This window comes from Balaenoptera physalus (genome assembly GCF_965194825.1).
Source record: "Balaenoptera physalus genome assembly, chromosome: 15".
NCBI lineage: Eukaryota > Metazoa > Chordata > Mammalia > Artiodactyla > Balaenopteridae > Balaenoptera > Balaenoptera physalus.
Genome location: NC_138894.1, coordinates 1,433,787 through 1,455,416, shown reverse-complemented (window position 1 = coordinate 1,455,416; position 21,630 = coordinate 1,433,787).

Here is a 21,630-nt window from a genome sequence, read left to right as displayed (position 1 = left end):
ACACTTCTCCAGAGTGGCTGTTGGCAATTTACATCCCGCCCATCAGCGTAGCAAGGCTCCCATTTCTCCATGGCCTGTCCTGCATTTCTGGTTTTTACACTTTTTTCAGCACGGCCCTTTTGAATGATGGGAAGCGAGACTTCTTTGTAGCGCTGATTTGCCTTTCCAGGTTGCTTGGTTGGCCAAAAAGGGCGTATGCGTTTTTTCCTGAATATATTCAGGAAAAAACGCATACGCCCTTTTTGGCCAAGGGCATCATTGTCGACGTTTTGCCGCTTTTCATGTGCTTTAAAGGCGATTCGAATCCACCTCCTGAAATCTGTTTCCTGCAATTCTGCGTTGCTTTCAAATCCTCTTCGTTGCCTTCCCTCAATATATTTGTGGACGAGAGTTATCATTTATAACTCTGCAGGTTTGTGAATTGCAGTGCCCCTGAGCTCCATTTTTCAACTCGCTTTTTTGGGAGCTGGCCGCAAAAGCGCAGGAGTGCCTCAGGCCCTATTCTGGTTGCGGGCGGCAGGCTGAGCCTGTGGTTAATTCTTCTTCCTGATGGGAAAATAGAGTGACCTGTGCCTGTCCCAACACCTAGAGCTAGTCTCTCATTGGCTCCCCCTCTTCCCGTTCATCCTCAGGACAAATTGCAAGCTGTACGGAACAGGAGGTTAAAGGTGCTGATGCTCCAAGGAGGGAGAGTGCTAGTAAAGCGGCTGGAATGGCGAACCCGAGCACAAGGAGATGAGAAATGAGGTGCGTTTTAGAAACCTTTCCCGATCACACGGTGTACCACCTTCTGGGTTTCTCATGCATGTTTTCGATGTAGGAAGATGCCCTTGAACCTGGAGATTTGGGACCCATGGGATGGGTAAGAGGCAGTATTACTTTAAAGGCTCTGCCTTTGCTCCCCCAACCTCACCAAACCTCTCAGCCCCGAGAGTGTCCACCCTTCTGTCTCATCCAGCTGTGGGTCTAGATATGGTCAATCCAGGTTGCATCCCAGCCCCTGAAAGAATTTTCTAAGAATTTCTCTCTCTTTCACTGTCTTTGTTTCACGGGTTTTTAAAAGTAATTTATTTTTATAATGGGGTTTAGCTGCTTTTCACGGCTGTGTTTATGCCGCTTTACACCCACTTGACTCACTTCCAGAGAGATATCAATACATAGGTTTGAAGATTCTTACTAGTCAGATATATTCTTGTGCGGTGAATAGGGGGTGTTGAGTCCAGTTCACTGAGCAAGGAGTAGGTCTTTCTATTACATATTGGGTTTATGGAACGGTATCTGAGCTAATTTGAAACCCTTGTTTTATGCATCACCCCACCTCACCTTTCCCTTTAAGCAGCCATAGTGTGTTTTCTAAACGTGTGACTCTGTTCTGTTTTGTAATTCAGTTCAAGTGTAGCGGTTTTTACATTCCCTCTAGAAGTGATAGCTTATGATAAGTGGCTTTTTCTGTGTGACTTATTTCACTTAGAGTCGTCGTACCTAAATCCACTCATCATGCTGCTACTAGCCTTATGACATTGATTTCATGGCTGAGTGATATTCCATTGTACATAAGGACCACCACTTCGTTATCCATTTTTCTCTTTCCTGGGATATTTAAGGTGTCATGAAGTGGAGGTTCTTGTCAACAGAGCAGCCCTAAACTTTGGGGTGCCTGTGTCTTGCTGATTTTTAGTTTTCCCAATGTATACGCCCATGAGTGGAAGTGCCCTATGCGCTCTAAGCTGTGTTTTTTCGGTGTTTCAGGACACACCGTACACTTCTCCAGAGTGGCTGTTGGCAATTTACATCCCGCCCATCAGCGTAGCAAGGCTCCCATTTCTCCATGGCCTGTCCTGCATTTCTGGTTTTTACACTTTTTTCAGCATGGCCCTTTTGACCGATGGGAAGCGAGACTTCTTTGTAGCGCTGATTTGCCTTTCCAGGTTGCTTGGTTGGCCAAAAAGGGCGTATGCGTTTTTTCCTGAATATATTCAGGAAAAAACGCATACGCCCTTTTTTGGCCAAGGGCATCATTGTCGACGTTTTGCCGCTTTTCATGTGCTTTAAAGGCGATTCGAATCTACCTCCTGAAATCTGTTTCCTGCAATTCTGCCTTGCTTTCAAATCCTCTTCGTTGCCTTCCCTCAATATATTTGTGGACGAGAGTTATCATTTATAACTCTGCAGGTTTGTGAATTGCAGTGCCCCTGAGCTCCATTTTTCAACTCGCTTTTTTGGGAGCTGGCCGCAAAAGCGCAGGAGTGCCTCAGGCCCTATTCTGGTTGCGGGCGGCAGGCTGAGCCTGTGGTTAATTCTTCTTCCTGATGGGAAAATAGAGTGACCTGTGCCTAGAGCTAGTCTCTCATTGGCTCCCCCTCTTCCCGTTCATCCTCAGGACAAATTGCAAGCTGTACGGAACAGGAGGTTAAAGGTGCTGATGCTCCAAGGAGGGAGAGTGCTAGTAAAGCGGCTGGAATGGCGAACCCGAGCACAAGGAGATGAGAAATGAGGTGCGTTTTAGAAACCTTTCCCAATCACACGGTGTACCACCTTCTGGGTTTCTCATGCATGTTTTCGATGTAGGAAGATGCCCTTGAACCTGGAGATTTGGGACCCATGGGATGGGTAAGAGGCAGTATTACTTTAAAGGCTCTGCCTTTGCTCCCCCAACCTCACCAAACCTCTCAGCCCCGAGAGTGTCCACCCTTCTGTCTCATCCAGCTGTGGGTCTAGATATGGTCAATCCAGGTTGCATCCCAGCCCCTGAAAGAATTTTGTAAGAATTTCTCTCTCTTTCACTGTCTTTGTTTCACGGGTTTTTAAAAGTAATTTATTTTTATAATGGGGTTTAGCTGCTTTTCACGGCTGTGTTTATGCCGCTTTACACCCGCTTGACTCACTTCCAGAGAGATATCAATACATAGGTTTGAAGATTCTTACTAGTCAGATATATTCTTGTGCGGTGAATAGGGGGTGTTGAGTCCAGTTCACTGAGCAAGGAGTAGGTCTTTCTATTACATATTGGGTTTATGGAACGGTATCTGAGCTAATTTGAAACCCTTGTTTTATGCATCACCCCACCTCACCTTTCCCTTTAAGCAGCCATAGTGTGTTTTCTAAACGTGTGACTCTGTTCTGTTTTGTAATTCAGTTCAAGTGTAGCGGTTTTTACATTCCCTCTAGAAGTGATAGCTTATGATGAGTGTCTTTTCCTGTGTGACTTATTTCACTTAGAGTCGTCGTACCTAAATCCACTCATCATGCTGCTACTAGCCTTATGACATTGATTTCATGGCTGAGTGATATTCCATTGTACAGAAGGACCACCACTTCTTTATCCATTTTTCTCTTTCCTGGGATATTTAAGGTGTCATGAAGTGGAGGTTCTTGTCAACAGAGCAGCCCTAAACTTTGGGGTGCCTGTGTCTTGCTGATTTTTAGTTTTCCCAATGTATACGCCCATGAGTGGAAGTGCCCTATGCGCTCTAAGCTGTGTTTTTTCGGTGTTTCAGGACACACCGTACACTTCTCCAGAGTGGCTGTTGGCAATTTACATCCCGCCCATCAGCGTAGCAAGGCTCCCATTTCTCCATGGCCTGTCCTGCATTTCTGGTTTTTACACTTTTTTCAGCATGGCCCTTTTGACCGATGGGAAGCGAGACTTCTTTGTAGCGCTGATTTGCCTTTCCAGGTTGCTTGGTTGGCCAAAAAGGGCGTATGCGTTTTTTCCTGAATATATTCAGGAAAAAACGCATACGCCCTTTTTGGCCAAGGGCATCATTGTCGACGTTTTGCCGCTTTTCATGTGCTTTAAAGGCGATTCGAATCTACCTCCTGAAATCTGTTTCCTGCAATTCTGCCTTGCTTTCAAATCCTCTTCGTTGCCTTCCCTCAATATATTTGTGGACGAGAGTTATCATTTATAACTCTGCAGGTTTGTGAATTGCAGTGCCCCTGAGCTCCATTTTTCAACTCGCTTTTTTGGGAGCTGGCCGCAAAAGCGCAGGAGTGCCTCAGGCCCTATTCTGGTTGCGGGCGGCAGGCTGAGCCTGTGGTTAATTCTTCTTCCTGATGGGAAAATAGAGTGACCTGTGCCTGTCCCAACACCTAGAGCTAGTCTCTCATTGGCTCCCCCTCTTCCCGTTCATCCTCAGGACAAATTGCAAGCTGTACGGAACAGGAGGTTAAAGGTGCTGATGCTCCAAGGAGGGAGAGTGCTAGTAAAGCGGCTGGAATGGCGAACCCGAGCACAAGGAGATGAGAAATGAGGTGCGTTTTAGAAACCTTTCCCGATCACACGGTGTACCACCTTCTGGGTTTCTCATGCATGTTTTCGATGTAGGAAGATGCCCTTGAACCTGGAGATTTGGGACCCATGGGATGGGTAACAGGCAGTATTACTTTAAAGGCTCTGCGTTTCCTCCCCCAACCTCACCAAACCTCTCAGCCCCGAGAGTGTCCACCCTTCTGTCTCATCCAGCTGTGGGTCTAGATATGGTCAATCCAGGTTGCATCACAGCCCATGAAAGAATTTTGTAAGAATTTCTCTCTCTTTCACTGTCTTTGTTTCACGGGTTTTTAAAAGTAATTTATTTTTATAATGGGGTTTAGCTGCTTTTCACGGCTGTGTTTATGCCGCTTTAACCCACTTGACTCACTTCCAGAGAGATATCAATACATAGGTTTGAAGATTGTTACTAGTCAGATATATTCTTGTGCGGTGAATAGGGGGTGTTGAGTCCAGTTCACTGAGCAAGGAGTAGGTCTTTCTATTACATATTGGGTTTATGGAACGGTATCTGAGCTAATTTGAAACCCTTGTTTTATGCATCACCCCACCTCACCTTTCCCTTTAAGCAGCCATAGTGTGTTTTCTAAACGTGTGACTCTGTTCTGTTTTGTAATTCAGTTCAAGTGTAGCGGTTTTTACATTCCCTCTAGAAGTGATAGCTTATGATAAGTGGCTTTTTCTGTGTGACTTATTTCACTTAGAGTCGTCGTACCTAAATCCACTCATCATGCTGCTACTAGCCTTATGACATTGATTTCATGGCTGAGTGATATTCCATTGTACATAAGGACCACCACTTCGTTATCCATTTTTCTCTTTCCTGGGATATTTAAGGTGTCATGAAGTGGAGGTTCTTGTCAACAGAGCAGCCCTAAACTTTGGGGTGCCTGTGTCTTGCTGATTTTTAGTTTTCCCAATGTATACGCCCATGAGTGGAAGTGCCCTATGCGCTCTAAGCTGTGTTTTTTCGGTGTTTCAGGACACACCGTACACTTCTCCAGAGTGGCTGTTGGCAATTTACATCCCGCCCATCAGCGTAGCAAGGCTCCCATTTCTCCATGGCCTGTCCTGCATTTCTGGTTTTTACACTTTTTTCAGCACGGCCCTTTTGAATGATGGGAAGCGAGACTTCTTTGTAGCGCTGATTTGCCTTTCCAGGTTGCTTGGTTGGCCAAAAAGGGCGTATGCGTTTTTTCCTGAATATATTCAGGAATAAACGCATAGGCCCTTTTTGGCCAAGGGCATCATTGTCGACGTTTTGCCGCTTTTCATGTGCTTTAAAGGCGATTCGAATCCACCTCCTGAAATCTGTTTCCTGCAATTCTGCCTTGCTTTCAAATCCTCTTCGTTGCCTTCCCTCAATATATTTGTGGAGGAGAGTTATCATTTATAACTCTGCAGGTTTGTGAATTGCAGTGCCCCTGAGCTCCATTTTTCAACTCGCTTTTTTGGGAGCTGGCCGCAAAAGCGCAGGAGTGCCTCAGGCCCTATTCTGGTTGCGGGCGGCAGGCTGAGCCTGTGGTTAATTCTTCTTCCTGATGGGAAAATAGAGTGACCTGTGCCTGTCCCAACACCTAGAGCTAGTCTCTCATTGGCTCCCCCTCTTCCCGTTCATCCTCAGGACAAATTGCAAGCTGTACGGAACAGGAGGTTAAAGGTGCTGATGCTCCAAGGAGGGAGAGTGCTAGTAAAGCGGCTGGAATGGCGAACCCGAGCGCAAGGAGATGAGAAATGAGGTGCGTTTTAGAAACCTTTCCCGATCACACGGTGTTCCACCTTCTGGGTTTCTCATGCATGTTTTCGATGTAGGAAGATGCCCTTGAACCTGGAGATTTGGGACCCATGGGATGGGTAAGAGGCAGTATTACTTTAAAGGCTCTGCGTTTGCTCCCCCAACCTCACCAAACCTCTCAGCCCCGAGAGTGTCCACCCTTCTGTCTCATCCAGCTGTGGGTCTAGATATGGTCAATCCAGGTTGCATCCCAGCCCCTGAAAGAATTTTCTAAGAATTTCTCTCTCTTTCACTGTCTTTGTTTCACGGGTTTTTAAAAGTAATTTATTTTTATAATGGGGTTTAGCTGCTTTTCACGGCTGTGTTTATGCCGCTTTACACCCACTTGACTCACTTCCAGAGAGATATCAATACATAGGTTTGAAGATTCTTACTAGTCAGATATATTCTTGTGCGGTGAATAGGGGGTGTTGAGTCCAGTTCACTGAGCAAGGAGTAGGTCTTTCTATTACATATTGGGTTTATGGAACGGTATCTGAGCTAATTTGAAACCCTTGTTTTATGCATCACCCCACCTCACCTTTCCCTTTAAGCAGCCATAGTGTGTTTTCTAAACGTGTGACTCTGTTCTGTTTTGTAATTCAGTTCAAGTGTAGCGGTTTTTACATTCCCTCTAGAAGTGATAGCTTATGATAAGTGGCTTTTTCTGTGTGACTTATTTCACTTAGAGTCGTCGTACCTAAATCCACTCATCATGCTGCTACTAGCCTTATGACATTGATTTCATGGCTGAGTGATATTCCATTGTACATAAGGACCACCACTTCGTTATCCATTTTTCTCTTTCCTGGGATATTTAAGGTGTCATGAAGTGGAGGTTCTTGTCAACAGAGCAGCCCTAAACTTTGGGGTGCCTGTGTCTTGCTGATTTTTAGTTTTCCCAATGTATACACCCATGAGTGGAAGTGCCCTATGCGCTCTAAGCTGTGTTTTTTCGGTGTTTCAGGACACACCGTACACTTCTCCAGAGTGGCTGTTGGCAATTTACATCCCGCCCATCAGCGTAGCAAGGCTCCCATTTCTCCATGGCCTGTCCTGCATTTGTGGTTTTTACACTTTTTTCAGCACGGCCCTTTTGACCGATGGGAAGCGAGATTTCTTTGTAGCGCTGATTTGCCTTTCCAGGTTGCTTGGTTGGCCAAAAAGGGCGTATGCGTTTTTTCCTGAATATATTCAGGAAAAAACGCATACGCCCTTTTTGGCCAAGGGCATCATTGTCGACGTTTTGCCGCTTTTCATGTGCTTTAAAGGCGATTCGAATCCACCTCCTGAAATCTGTTTCCTGCAATTCTGCCTTGCTTTCAAATCCTCTTCGTTGCCTTCCCTCAATATATTTGTGGACGAGAGTTATCATTTATAACTCTGCAGGTTTGTGAATTGCAGTGCCCCTGAGCTCCATTTTTCAACTCGCTTTTTTGGGAGCTGGCCGCAAAAGCGCAGGAGTGCCTCAGGCCCTATTCTGGTTGCGGGCGGCAGGCTGAGCCTGTGGTTAATTCTTCTTCCTGATGGGAAAATAGAGTGACCTGTGCCTGTCCCAACACCTAGAGCTAGTCTCTCATTGGCTCCCCCTCTTCCCGTTCATCCTCAGGACAAATTGCAAGCTGTACGGAATAGGAGGTTAAAGGTGCTGATGCTCCAAGGAGGGAGAGTGCTAGTAAAGCGGCTGGAATGGCGAACCCGAGCACAAGGAGATGAGAAATGAGGTGCGTTTTAGAAACCTTTCCCGATCACACGGTGTACCACCTTCTGGGTTTCTCATGCATGTTTTCGATGTAGGAAGATGCCCTTGAACCTGGAGATTTGGGACCCATGGGATGGGTAAGAGGCAGTATTACTTTAAAGGCTCTGCCTTTGCTCCCCCAACCTCACCAAACCTCTCAGCCCCGAGAGTGTCCACCCTTCTGTCTCATCCAGCTGTGGGTCTAGATATGGTCAATCCAGGTTGCATCCCAGCCCCTGAAAGAATTTTGTAAGAATTTCTCTCTCTTTCACTGTCTTTGTTTCACGGGTTTTTAAAAGTAATTTATTTTTATAATGGGGTTTAGCTGCTTTTCACGGCTGTGTTTATGCCGCTTTACACCCGCTTGACTCACTTCCAGAGAGATATCAATACATAGGTTTGAAGATTCTTACTAGTCAGATATATTCTTGTGCGGTGAATAGGGGGTGTTGAGTCCAGTTCACTGAGCAAGGAGTAGGTCTTTCTATTACATATTGGGTTTATGGAACGGTATCTGAGCTAATTTGAAACCCTTGTTTTATGCATCACCCCACCTCACCTTTCCCTTTAAGCAGCCATAGTGTGTTTTCTAAACGTGTGACTCTGTTCTGTTTTGTAATTCAGTTCAAGTGTAGCGGTTTTTACATTCCCTCTAGAAGTGATAGCTTATGATGAGTGTCTTTTCCTGTGTGACTTATTTCACTTAGAGTCGTCGTACCTAAATCCACTCATCATGCTGCTACTAGCCTTATGACATTGATTTCATGGCTGAGTGATATTCCATTGTACAGAAGGACCACCACTTCTTTATCCATTTTTCTCTTTCCTGGGATATTTAAGGTGTCATGAAGTGGAGGTTCTTGTCAACAGAGCAGCCCTAAACTTTGGGGTGCCTGTGTCTTGCTGATTTTTAGTTTTCCCAATGTATACGCCCATGAGTGGAAGTGCCCTATGCGCTCTAAGCTGTGTTTTTTCGGTGTTTCAGGACACACCGTACACTTCTCCAGAGTGGCTGTTGGCAATTTACATCCCGCCCATCAGCGTAGCAAGGCTCCCATTTCTCCATGGCCTGTCCTGCATTTCTGGTTTTTACACTTTTTTCAGCATGGCCCTTTTGACCGATGGGAAGCGAGACTTCTTTGTAGCGCTGATTTGCCTTTCCAGGTTGCTTGGTTGGCCAAAAAGGGCGTATGCGTTTTTTCCTGAATATATTCAGGAAAAAACGCATACGCCCTTTTTTGGCCAAGGGCATCATTGTCGACGTTTTGCCGCTTTTCATGTGCTTTAAAGGCGATTCGAATCCACCTCCTGAAATCTGTTTCCTGCAATTCTGCCTTGCTTTCAAATCCTCTTCGTTGCCTTCCCTCAATATATTTGTGGACGAGAGTTATCATTTATAACTCTGCAGGTTTGTGAATTGCAGTGCCCCTGAGCTCCATTTTTCAACTCGCTTTTTTGGGAGCTGGCTGCAAAAGCGCAGGAGTGCCTCAGGCCCTATTCTGGTTGCGGGCGGCAGGCTGAGCCTGTGGTTAATTCTTCTTCCTGATGGGAAAATAGAGTGACCTGTGCCTGTCCCAACACCTAGAGCTAGTCTCTCATTGGCTCCCCCTCTTCCCGTTCATCCTCAGGACAAATTGCAAGCTGTACGGAACAGGAGGTTAAAGGTGCTGATGCTCCAAGGAGGGAGAGTGCTAGTAAAGCGGCTGGAATGGCGAACCCGAGCACAAGGAGATGAGAAATGAGGTGCGTTTTAGAAACCTTTCCCGATCACACGGTGTACCACCTTCTGGGTTTCTCATGCATGTTTTCGATGTAGGAAGATGCCCTTGAACCTGGAGATTTGGGACCCATGGGATGGGTAAGAGGCAGTATTACTTTAAAGGCTCTGCGTTTGCTCCCCCAACCTCACCAAACCTCTCAGCCCCGAGAGTGTCCACCCTTCTGTCTCATCCAGCTGTGGGTCTAGATATGGTCAATCCAGGTTGCATCACAGCCCCTGAAAGAATTTTGTAAGAATTTCTCTCTCTTTCACTGTCTTTGTTTCACGGGTTTTTAAAAGTAATTTATTTTTATAATGGGGTTTAGCTGCTTTTCACGGCTGTGTTTATGCTGCTTTACACCCGCTTGACTCACTTCCAGAGAGATATCAATACATAGGTTTGAAGATTCTTACTAGTCAGATATATTCTTGTGCGGTGAATAGGGGGTGTTGAGTCCAGTTCACTGAGCAAGGAGTAGGTCTTTCTATTACATATTGGGTTTATGGAACGGTATCTGAGCTAATTTGAAACCCTTGTTTTATGCATCACCCCACCTCACCTTTCCCTTTAAGCAGCCATAGTGTGTTTTCTAAACGTGTGACTCTGTTCTGTTTTGTAATTCAGTTCAAGTGTAGCGGTTTTTACATTCCCTCTAGAAGTGATAGCTTATGATAAGTGGCTTTTTCTGTGTGACTTATTTCACTTAGAGTCGTCGTACCTAAATCCACTCATCATGCTGCTACTAGCCTTATGACATTGATTTCATGGCTGAGTGATATTCCATTGTACATAAGGACCACCACTTCGTTATCCATTTTTCTCTTTCCTGGGATATTTAAGGTGTCATGAAGTGGAGGTTCTTGTCAACAGAGCAGCCCTAAACTTTGGGGTGCCTGTGTCTTGCTGATTTTTAGTTTTCCCAATGTATACACCCATGAGTGGAAGTGCCCTATGCGCTCTAAGCTGTGTTTTTTCGGTGTTTCAGGACACACCGTACACTTCTCCAGAGTGGCTGTTGGCAATTTACATCCCGCCCATCAGCGTAGCAAGGCTCCCATTTCTCCATGGCCTGTCCTGCATTTCTGGTTTTTACACTTTTTTCAGCATGGCCCTTTTGACCGATGGGAAGCGAGATTTCTTTGTAGCGCTGATTTGCCTTTCCAGGTTGCTTGGTTGGCCAAAAAGGGCGTATGCGTTTTTTCCTGAATATATTCAGGAAAAAACGCATACGCCCTTTTTGGCCAAGGGCATCATTGTCGACGTTTTGCCGCTTTTCATGTGCTTTAAAGGCGATTCGAATCCACCTCCTGAAATCTGTTTCCTGCAATTCTGCCTTGCTTTCAAATCCTCTTCGTTGCCTTCCCTCAATATATTTGTGGACGAGAGTTATCATTTATAACTCTGCAGGTTTGTGAATTGCAGTGCCCCTGAGCTCCATTTTTCAACTCGCTTTTTTGGGAGCTGGCCGCAAAAGCGCAGGAGTGCCTCAGGCCCTATTCTGGTTGCGGGCGGCAGGCTGAGCCTGTGGTTAATTCTTCTTCCTGATGGGAGAATAGAGTGACCTGTGCCTGTCCCAACACCTAGAGCTAGTCTCTCATTGGCTCCCCCTCTTCCCGTTCATCCTCAGGACAAATTGCAAGCTGTACGGAACAGGAGGTTAAAGGTGCTGATGCTCCAAGGAGGGAGAGTGCTAGTAAAGCGGCTGGAATGGCGAACCCGAGCACAAGGAGATGAGAAATGAGGTGCGTTTTAGAAACCTTTCCCGATCACACGGTGTACCACCTTCTGGGTTTCTCATGCATGTTTTCGATGTAGGAAGATGCCCTTGAACCTGGAGATTTGGGACCCATGGGATGGGTAAGAGGCAGTATTACTTTAAAGGCTCTGCCTTTGCTCCCCCAACCTCACCAAACCTCTCAGCCCCGAGAGTGTCCACCCTTCTGTCTCATCCAGCTGTGGGTCTAGATATGGTCAATCCAGGTTGCATCCCAGCCCCTGAAAGAATTTTGTAAGAATTTCTCTCTCTTTCACTGTCTTTGTTTCACGGGTTTTTAAAAGTAATTTATTTTTATAATGGGGTTTAGCTGCTTTTCACGGCTGTGTTTATGCTGCTTTACACCCGCTTGACTCACTTCCAGAGAGATATCAATACATAGGTTTGAAGATTCTTACTAGTCAGATATATTCTTGTGCGGTGAATAGGGGGTGTTGAGTCCAGTTCACTGAGCAAGGAGTAGGTCTTTCTATTACATATTGGGTTTATGGAACGGTATCTGAGCTAATTTGAAACCCTTGTTTTATGCATCACCCCACCTCACCTTTCCCTTTAAGCAGCCATAGTGTGTTTTCTAAACGTGTGACTCTGTTCTGTTTTGTAATTCAGTTCAAGTGTAGCGGTTTTTACATTCCCTCTAGAAGTGATAGCTTATGATGAGTGTCTTTTCCTGTGTGACTTATTTCACTTAGAGTCGTCGTACCTAAATCCACTCATCATGCTGCTACTAGCCTTATGACATTGATTTCATGGCTGAGTGATATTCCATTGTACAGAAGGACCACCACTTCTTTATCCATTTTTCTCTTTCCTGGGATATTTAAGGTGTCATGAAGTGGAGGTTCTTGTCAACAGAGCAGCCCTAAACTTTGGGGTGCCTGTGTCTTGCTGATTTTTAGTTTTCCCAATGTATACGCCCATGAGTGGAAGTGCCCTATGCGCTCTAAGCTGTGTTTTTTCGGTGTTTCAGGACACACCGTACACTTCTCCAGAGTGGCTGTTGGCAATTTACATCCCGCCCATCAGCGTAGCAAGGCTCCCATTTCTCCATGGCCTGTCCTGCATTTCTGGTTTTTACACTTTTTTCAGCACGGCCCTTTTGAATGATGGGAAGCGAGACTTCTTTGTAGCGCTGATTTGCCTTTCCAGGTTGCTTGGTTGGCCAAAAAGGGCGTATGCGTTTTTTCCTGAATATATTCAGGAAAAAACGCATACGCCCTTTTTGGCCAAGGGCATCATTGTCGACGTTTTGCCGCTTTTCATGTGCTTTAAAGGCGATTCGAATCCACCTCCTGAAATCTGTTTCCTGCAATTCTGCCTTGCTTTCAAATCCTCTTCGTTGCCTTCCCTCAATATATTTGTGGACGAGAGTTATCATTTATAACTCTGCAGGTTTGTGAATTGCAGTGCCCCTGAGCTCCATTTTTCAACTCGCTTTTTTGGGAGCTGGCCGCAAAAGCGCAGGAGTGCCTCAGGCCCTATTCTGGTTGCGGGCGGCAGGCTGAGCCTGTGGTTAATTCTTCTTCCTGATGGGAAAATAGAGTGACCTGTGCCTGTCCCAACACCTAGAGCTAGTCTCTCATTGGCTCCCCCTCTTCCCGTTCATCCTCAGGACAAATTGCAAGCTGTACGGAACAGGAGGTTAAAGGTGCTGATGCTCCAAGGAGGGAGAGTGCTAGTAAAGCGGCTGGAATGGCGAACCCGAGCACAAGGAGATGAGAAATGAGGTGCGTTTTAGAAACCTTTCCCGATCACACGGTGTTCCACCTTCTGGGTTTCTCATGCATGTTTTCGATGTAGGAAGATGCCCTTGAACCTGGAGATTTGGGACCCATGGGATGGGTAAGAGGCAGTATTACTTTAAAGGCTCTGCGTTTGCTCCCCCAACCTCACCAAACCTCTCAGCCCCGAGAGTGTCCACCCTTCTGTCTCATCCAGCTGTGGGTCTAGATATGGTCAATCCAGGTTGCATCCCAGCCCCTGAAAGAATTTTGTAAGAATTTCTCTCTCTTTCACTGTCTTTGTTTCACGGGTTTTTAAAAGTAATTTATTTTTATAATGGGGTTTAGCTGCTTTTCACGGCTGTGTTTATGCCGCTTTACACCCACTTGACTCACTTCCAGAGAGATATCAATACATAGGTTTGAAGATTCTTACTAGTCAGATATATTCTTGTGCGGTGAATAGGGGGTGTTGAGTCCAGTTCACTGAGCAAGGAGTAGGTCTTTCTATTACATATTGGGTTTATGGAACGGTATCTGAGCTAATTTGAAACCCTTGTTTTATGCATCACCCCACCTCACCTTTCCCTTTAAGCAGCCATAGTGTGTTTTCTAAACGTGTGACTCTGTTCTGTTTTGTAATTCAGTTCAAGTGTAGCGGTTTTTACATTCCCTCTAGAAGTGATAGCTTATGATAAGTGGCTTTTTCTGTGTGACTTATTTCACTTAGAGTCGTCGTACCGAAATCCACTCATCATGCTGCTACTAGCCTTATGACATTGATTTCATGGCTGAGTGATATTCCATTGTACATAAGGACCACCGCTTCGTTATCCATTTTTCTCTTTCCTGGGATATTTAAGGTGTCATGAAGTGGAGGTTCTTGTCAACAGAGCAGCCCTAAACTTTGGGGTGCCTGTGTCTTGCTGATTTTTAGTTTTCCCAATGTATACACCCATGAGTGGAAGTGCCCTATGCGCTCTAAGCTGTGTTTTTTCGGTGTTTCAGGACACACCGTACACTTCTCCAGAGTGGCTGTTGGCAATTTACATCCCGCCCATCAGCGTAGCAAGGCTCCCATTTCTCCATGGCCTGTCCTGCATTTCTGGTTTTTACACTTTTTTCAGCATGGCCCTTTTGACCGATGGGAAGCGAGATTTCTTTGTAGCGCTGATTTGCCTTTCCAGGTTGCTTGGTTGGCCAAAAAGGGCGTATGCGTTTTTTCCTGAATATATTCAGGAAAAAACGCATACGCCCTTTTTGGCCAAGGGCATCATTGTCGACGTTTTGCCGCTTTTCATGTGCTTTAAAGGCGATTCGAATCCACCTCCTGAAATCTGTTTCCTGCAATTCTGCCTTGCTTTCAAATCCTCTTCGTTGCCTTCCCTCAATATATTTGTGGACGAGAGTTATCATTTATAACTCTGCAGGTTTGTGAATTGCAGTGCCCCTGAGCTCCATTTTTCAACTCGCTTTTTTGGGAGCTGGCCGCAAAAGCGCAGGAGTGCCTCAGGCCCTATTCTGGTTGCGGGCGGCAGGCTGAGCCTGTGGTTAATTCTTCTTCCTGATGGGAAAATAGAGTGACCTGTGCCTGTCCCAACACCTAGAGCTAGTCTCTCATTGGCTCCCCCTCTTCCCGTTCATCCTCAGGACAAATTGCAAGCTGTACGGAATAGGAGGTTAAAGGTGCTGATGCTCCAAGGAGGGAGAGTGCTAGTAAAGCGGCTGGAATGGCGAACCCGAGCACAAGGAGATGAGAAATGAGGTGCGTTTTAGAAACCTTTCCCGATCACACGGTGTACCACCTTCTGGGTTTCTCATGCATGTTTTCGATGTAGGAAGATGCCCTTGAACCTGGAGATTTGGGACCCATGGGATGGGTAAGAGGCAGTATTACTTTAAAGGCTCTGCCTTTGCTCCCCCAACCTCACCAAACCTCTCAGCCCCGAGAGTGTCCACCCTTCTGTCTCATCCAGCTGTGGGTCTAGATATGGTCAATCCAGGTTGCATCCCAGCCCCTGAAAGAATTTTGTAAGAATTTCTCTCTCTTTCACTGTCTTTGTTTCACGGGTTTTTAAAAGTAATTTATTTTTATAATGGGGTTTAGCTGCTTTTCACGGCTGTGTTTATGCCGCTTTACACCCGCTTGACTCACTTCCAGAGAGATATCAATACATAGGTTTGAAGATTCTTACTAGTCAGATATATTCTTGTGCGGTGAATAGGGGGTGTTGAGTCCAGTTCACTGAGCAAGGAGTAGGTCTTTCTATTACATATTGGGTTTATGGAACGGTATCTGAGCTAATTTGAAACCCTTGTTTTATGCATCACCCCACCTCACCTTTCCCTTTAAGCAGCCATAGTGTGTTTTCTAAACGTGTGACTCTGTTCTGTTTTGTAATTCAGTTCAAGTGTAGCGGTTTTTACATTCCCTCTAGAAGTGATAGCTTATGATGAGTGTCTTTTCCTGTGTGACTTATTTCACTTAGAGTCGTCGTAGCTAAATCCACTCATCATGCTGCTACTAGCCTTATGACATTGATTTCATGGCTGAGTGATATTCCATTGTACAGAAGGACCACCACTTCTTTATCCATTTTTCTCTTTCCTGGGATATTTAAGGTGTCATGAAGTGGAGGTTCTTGTCAACAGAGCAGCCCTAAACTTTGGGGTGCCTGTGTCTTGCTGATTTTTAGTTTTCCCAATGTATACGCCCATGAGTGGAAGTGCCCTATGCGCTCTAAGCTGTGTTTTTTCGGTGTTTCAGGACACACCGTACACTTCTCCAGAGTGGCTGTTGGCAATTTACATCCCGCCCATCAGCGTAGCAAGGCTCCCATTTCTCCATGGCCTGTCCTGCATTTCTGGTTTTTACACTTTTTTCAGCATGGCCCTTTTGACCGATGGGAAGCGAGACTTCTTTGTAGCGCTGATTTGCCTTTCCAGGTTGCTTGGTTGGCCAAAAAGGGCGTATGCGTTTTTTCCTGAATATATTCAGGAAAAAACGCATACGCCCTTTTTGGCCAAGGGCATCATTGTCGACGTTTTGCCGCTTTTCATGTGCTTTAAAGGCGATTCGAATCCACCTCCTGAAATCTGTTTCCTGCAATTCTGCCTTGCTTTCAAATCCTCTTCGTTGCCTTCCCTCAATATATTTGTGGACGAGAGTTATCATTTATAACTCTGCAGGTTTGTGAATTGCAGTGCCCCTGAGCTCCATTTTTCAACTCGCTTTTTTGGGAGCTGGCCGCAAAAGCGCAGGAGTGCCTCAGGCCCTATTCTGGTTGCGGGCGGCAGGCTGAGCCTGTGGTTAATTCTTCTTCCTGATGGGAAAATAGAGTGACCTGTGCCTGTCCCAACACCTAGAGCTAGTCTCTCATTGGCTCCCCCTCTTCCCGTTCATCCTCAGGACAAATTGCAAGCTGTACGGAACAGGAGGTTAAAGGTGCTGATGCTCCAAGGAGGGAGAGTGCTAGTAAAGCGGCTGGAATGGCGAACCCGAGCACAAGGAGATGAGAAATGAGGTGCGTTTTAGAAACCTTTCCCGATCACACGGTGTTCCACCTTCTGGGTTTCTCATGCATGTTTTCGATGTAGGAAGATGCCCTTGAACCTGGAGATTTGGGACCCATGGGATGGGTAAGAGGCAGTATTACTTTAAAGGCTCTGCGTTTGCTCCCCCAACCTCACCAAACCTCTCAGCCCCGAGAGTGTCCACCCTTCTGTCTCATCCAGCTGTGGGTCTAGATATGGTCAATCCAGGTTGCATCCCAGCCCCTGAAAGAATTTTGTAAGAATTTCTCTCTCTTTCACTGTCTTTGTTTCACGGGTTTTTAAAAGTAATTTATTTTTATAATGGGGTTTAGCTGCTTTTCACGGCTGTGTTTATGCCGCTTTACACCCACTTGACTCACTTCCAGAGAGATATCAATACATAGGTTTGAAGATTCTTACTAGTCAGATATATTCTTGTGCGGTGAATAGGGGGTGTTGAGTCCAGTTCACTGAGCAAGGAGTAGGTCTTTCTATTACATATTGGGTTTATGGAACGGTATCTGAGCTAATTTGAAACCCTTGTTTTATGCATCACCCCACCTCACCTTTCCCTTTAAGCAGCCATAGTGTGTTTTCTAAACGTGTGACTCTGTTCTGTTTTGTAATTCAGTTCAAGTGTAGCGGTTTTTACATTCCCTCTAGAAGTGATAGCTTATGATAAGTGGCTTTTTCTGTGTGACTTATTTCACTTAGAGTCGTCGTACCTAAATCCACTCATCATGCTGCTACTAGCCTTATGACATTGATTTCATGGCTGAGTGATATTCCATTGTACATAAGGACCACCACTTCGTTTTCCATTTTTCTCTTTCCTGGGATATTTAAGGTGTCATGAAGTGGAGGTTCTTGTCAACAGAGCAGCCCTAAACTTTGGGGTGCCTGTGTCTTGCTGATTTTTAGTTTTCCCAATGTATACACCCATGAGTGGAAGTGCCCTATGCGCTCTAAGCTGTGTTTTTTCGGTGTTTCAGGACACACCGTACACTTCTCCAGAGTGGCTGTTGGCAATTTACATCCCGCCCATCAGCGTAGCAAGGCTCCCATTTCTCCATGGCCTGTCCTGCATTTCTGGTTTTTACACTTTTTTCAGCATGGCCCTTTTGACCGATGGGAAGCGAGATTTCTTTGTAGCGCTGATTTGCCTTTCCAGGTTGCTTGGTTGGCCAAAAAGGGCGTATGCGTTTTTTCCTGAATATATTCAGGAAAAAACGCATACGCCCTTTTTGGCCAAGGGCATCATTGTCGACGTTTTGCCGCTTTTCATGTGCTTTAAAGGCGATTCGAATCCACCTCCTGAAATCTGTTTCCTGCAATTCTGCCTTGCTTTCAAATCCTCTTCGTTGCCTTCCCTCAATATATTTGTGGACGAGAGTTATCATTTATAACTCTGCAGGTTTGTGAATTGCAGTGCCCCTGAGCTCCATTTTTCAACTCGCTTTTTTGGGAGCTGGCCGCAAAAGCGCAGGAGTGCCTCAGGCCCTATTCTGGTTGCGGGCGGCAGGCTGAGCCTGTGGTTAATTCTTCTTCCTGATGGGAAAATAGAGTGACCTGTGCCTGTCCCAACACCTAGAGCTAGTCTCTCATTGGCTCCCCCTCTTCCCGTTCATCCTCAGGACAAATTGCAAGCTGTACGGAATAGGAGGTTAAAGGTGCTGATGCTCCAAGGAGGGAGAGTGCTAGTAAAGCGGCTGGAATGGCGAACCCGAGCACAAGGAGATGAGAAATGAGGTGCGTTTTAGAAACCTTTCCCGATCACACGGTGTACCACCTTCTGGGTTTCTCATGCATGTTTTCGATGTAGGAAGATGCCCTTGAACCTGGAGATTTGGGACCCATGGGATGGGTAAGAGGCAGTATTACTTTAAAGGCTCTGCCTTTGCTCCCCCAACCTCACCAAACCTCTCAGCCCCGAGAGTGTCCACCCTTCTGTCTCATCCAGCTGTGGGTCTAGATATGGTCAATCCAGGTTGCATCCCAGCCCCTGAAAGAATTTTGTAAGAATTTCTCTCTCTTTCACTGTCTTTGTTTCACGGGTTTTTAAAAGTAATTTATTTTTATAATGGGGTTTAGCTGCTTTTCACGGCTGTGTTTATGCCGCTTTACACCCGCTTGACTCACTTCCAGAGAGATATCAATACATAGGTTTGAAGATTCTTACTAGTCAGATATATTCTTGTGCGGTGAATAGGGGGTGTTGAGTCCAGTTCACTGAGCAAGGAGTAGGTCTTTCTATTACATATTGGGTTTATGGAACGGTATCTGAGCTAATTTGAAACCCTTGTTTTATGCATCACCCCACCTCACCTTTCCCTTTAAGCAGCCATAGTGTGTTTTCTAAACGTGTGACTCTGTTCTGTTTTGTAATTCAGTTCAAGTGTAGCGGTTTTTACATTCCCTCTAGAAGTGATAGCTTATGATGAGTGTCTTTTCCTGTGTGACTTATTTCACTTAGAGTCGTCGTAGCTAAATCCACTCATCATGCTGCTACTAGCCTTATGACATTGATTTCATGGCTGAGTGATATTCCATTGTACAGAAGGACCACCACTTCTTTATCCATTTTTCTCTTTCCTGGGATATTTAAGGTGTCATGAAGTGGAGGTTCTTGTCAACAGAGCAGCCCTAAACTTTGGGGTGCCTGTGTCTTGCTGATTTTTAGTTTTCCCAATGTATACGCCCATGAGTGGAAGTGCCCTATGCGCTCTAAGCTGTGTTTTTTCGGTGTTTCAGGACACACCGTACACTTCTCCAGAGTGGCTGTTGGCAATTTACATCCCGCCCATCAGCGTAGCAAGGCTCCCATTTCTCCATGGCCTGTCCTGCATTTCTGGTTTTTACACTTTTTTCAGCATGGTCCTTTTGACCGATGGGAAGCGAGACTTCTTTGTAGCGCTGATTTGCCTTTCCAGGTTGCTTGGTTGGCCAAAAAGGGCGTATGCGTTTTTTCCTGAATATATTCAGGAAAAAACGCATACGCCCTTTTTTGGCCAAGGGCATCATTGTCGACGTTTTGCCGCTTTTCATGTGCTTTAAAGGCGATTCGAATCCACCTCCTGAAATCTGTTTCCTGCAATTCTGCCTTGCTTTCAAATCCTCTTCGTTGCCTTCCCTCAATATATTTGTGGACGAGAGTTATCATTTATAACTCTGCAGGTTTGTGAATTGCAGTGCCCCTGAGCTCCATTTTTCAACTCGCTTTTTTGGGAGCTGGCTGCAAAAGCGCAGGAGTGCCTCAGGCCCTATTCTGGTTGCGGGCGGCAGGCTGAGCCTGTGGTTAATTCTTCTTCCTGATGGGAAAATAGAGTGACCTGTGCCTGTCCCAACACCTAGAGATAGTCTCTCATTGGCTCCCCCTCTTCCCGTTCATCCTCAGGACAAATTGCAAGCTGTACGGAACAGGAGGTTAAAGGTGCTGATGCTCCAAGGAGGGAGAGTGCTAGTAAAGCGGCTGGAATGGCGAACCCGAGCACAAGGAGATGAGAAATGAGGTGCGTTTTAGAAACCTTTCCCGATCACACGGTGTACCACCTTCTGGGTTTCTCATGCATGTTTTCGATGTAGGAAGATGCCCTTGAACCTGGAGATTTGGGACCCATGGGATGGGTAAGAGGCAGTATTACTTTAAAGGCTCAGCGTTTGCTCCCCCAACCTCACCAAACCTCTCAGCCCCGAGAGTGTCCACCCTTCTGTCTCATCCAGCTGTGGGTCTAGATATGGTCAATCCAGGTTGCATCCCAGCCCCTGAAAGAATTTTCTAAGAATTTCTCTCTCTTTCACTGTCTTTGTTTCACGGGTTTTTAAAAGTAATTTATTTTAATAATGGGGTTTAGCTGCTTTTCACGGCTGTGTTTATGCCGCTTTACACCCACTTGACTCACTTCCAGAGAGATATCAATACATAGGTTTGAAGATTCTTACTAGTCAGATATATTCTTGTGCGGTGAATAGGGGGTGTTGAGTCCAGTTCACTGAGCAAGGAGTAGGTCTTTCTATTACATATTGGGTTTATGGAACGGTATCTGAGCTAATTTGAAACCCTTGTTTTATGCATCACCCCACCTCACCTTTCCCTTTAAGCAGCCATAGTGTGTTTTCTAAACGTGTGACTCTGTTCTGTTTTGTAATTCAGTTCAAGTGTAGCGGTTTTTACATTCCCTCTAGAAGTGATAGCTTATGATAAGTGGCTTTTTCTGTGTGACTTATTTCACTTAGAGTCGTCGTACCTAAATCCACTCATCATGCTGCTACTAGCCTTATGACATTGATTTCATGGCTGAGTGATATTCCATTGTACATAAGGACCACCGCTTCGTTATCCATTTTTCTCTTTCCTGGGATATTTAAGGTGTCATGAAGTGGAGGTTCTTGTCAACAGAGCAGCCCTAAACTTTGGGGTGCCTGTGTCTTGCTGATTTTTAGTTTTCCCAATGTATACACCCATGAGTGGAAGTGCCCTATGCGCTCTAAGCTGTGTTTTTTCGGTGTTTCAGGACACACCGTACACTTCTCCAGAGTGGCTGTTGGCAATTTACATCCCGCCCATCAGCGTAGCAAGGCTCCCATTTCTCCATGGCCTGTCCTGCATTTCTGGTTTTTACACTTTTTTCAGCATGGCCCTTTTGACCGATGGGAAGCGAGACTTCTTTGTAGCGCTGATTTGCCTTTCCAGGTTGCTTGGTTGGCCAAAAAGGGCGTATGCGTTTTTTCCTGAATATATTCAGGAAAAAACGCATACGCCCTTTTTGGCCAAGGGCATCATTGTCGACGTTTTGCCGCTTTTCATGTGCTTTAAAGGCGATTCGAATCTACCTCCTGAAATCTGTTTCCTGCAATTCTGCCTTGCTTTCAAATCCTCTTCGTTGCCTTCCCTCAATATATTTGTGGACGAGAGTTATCATTTATAACTCTGCAGGTTTGTGAATTGCAGTGCCCCTGAGCTCCATTTTTCAACTCGCTTTTTTGGGAGCTGGCCGCAAAAGCGCAGGAGTGCCTCAGGCCCTATTCTGGTTGCGGGCGGCAGGCTGAGCCTGTG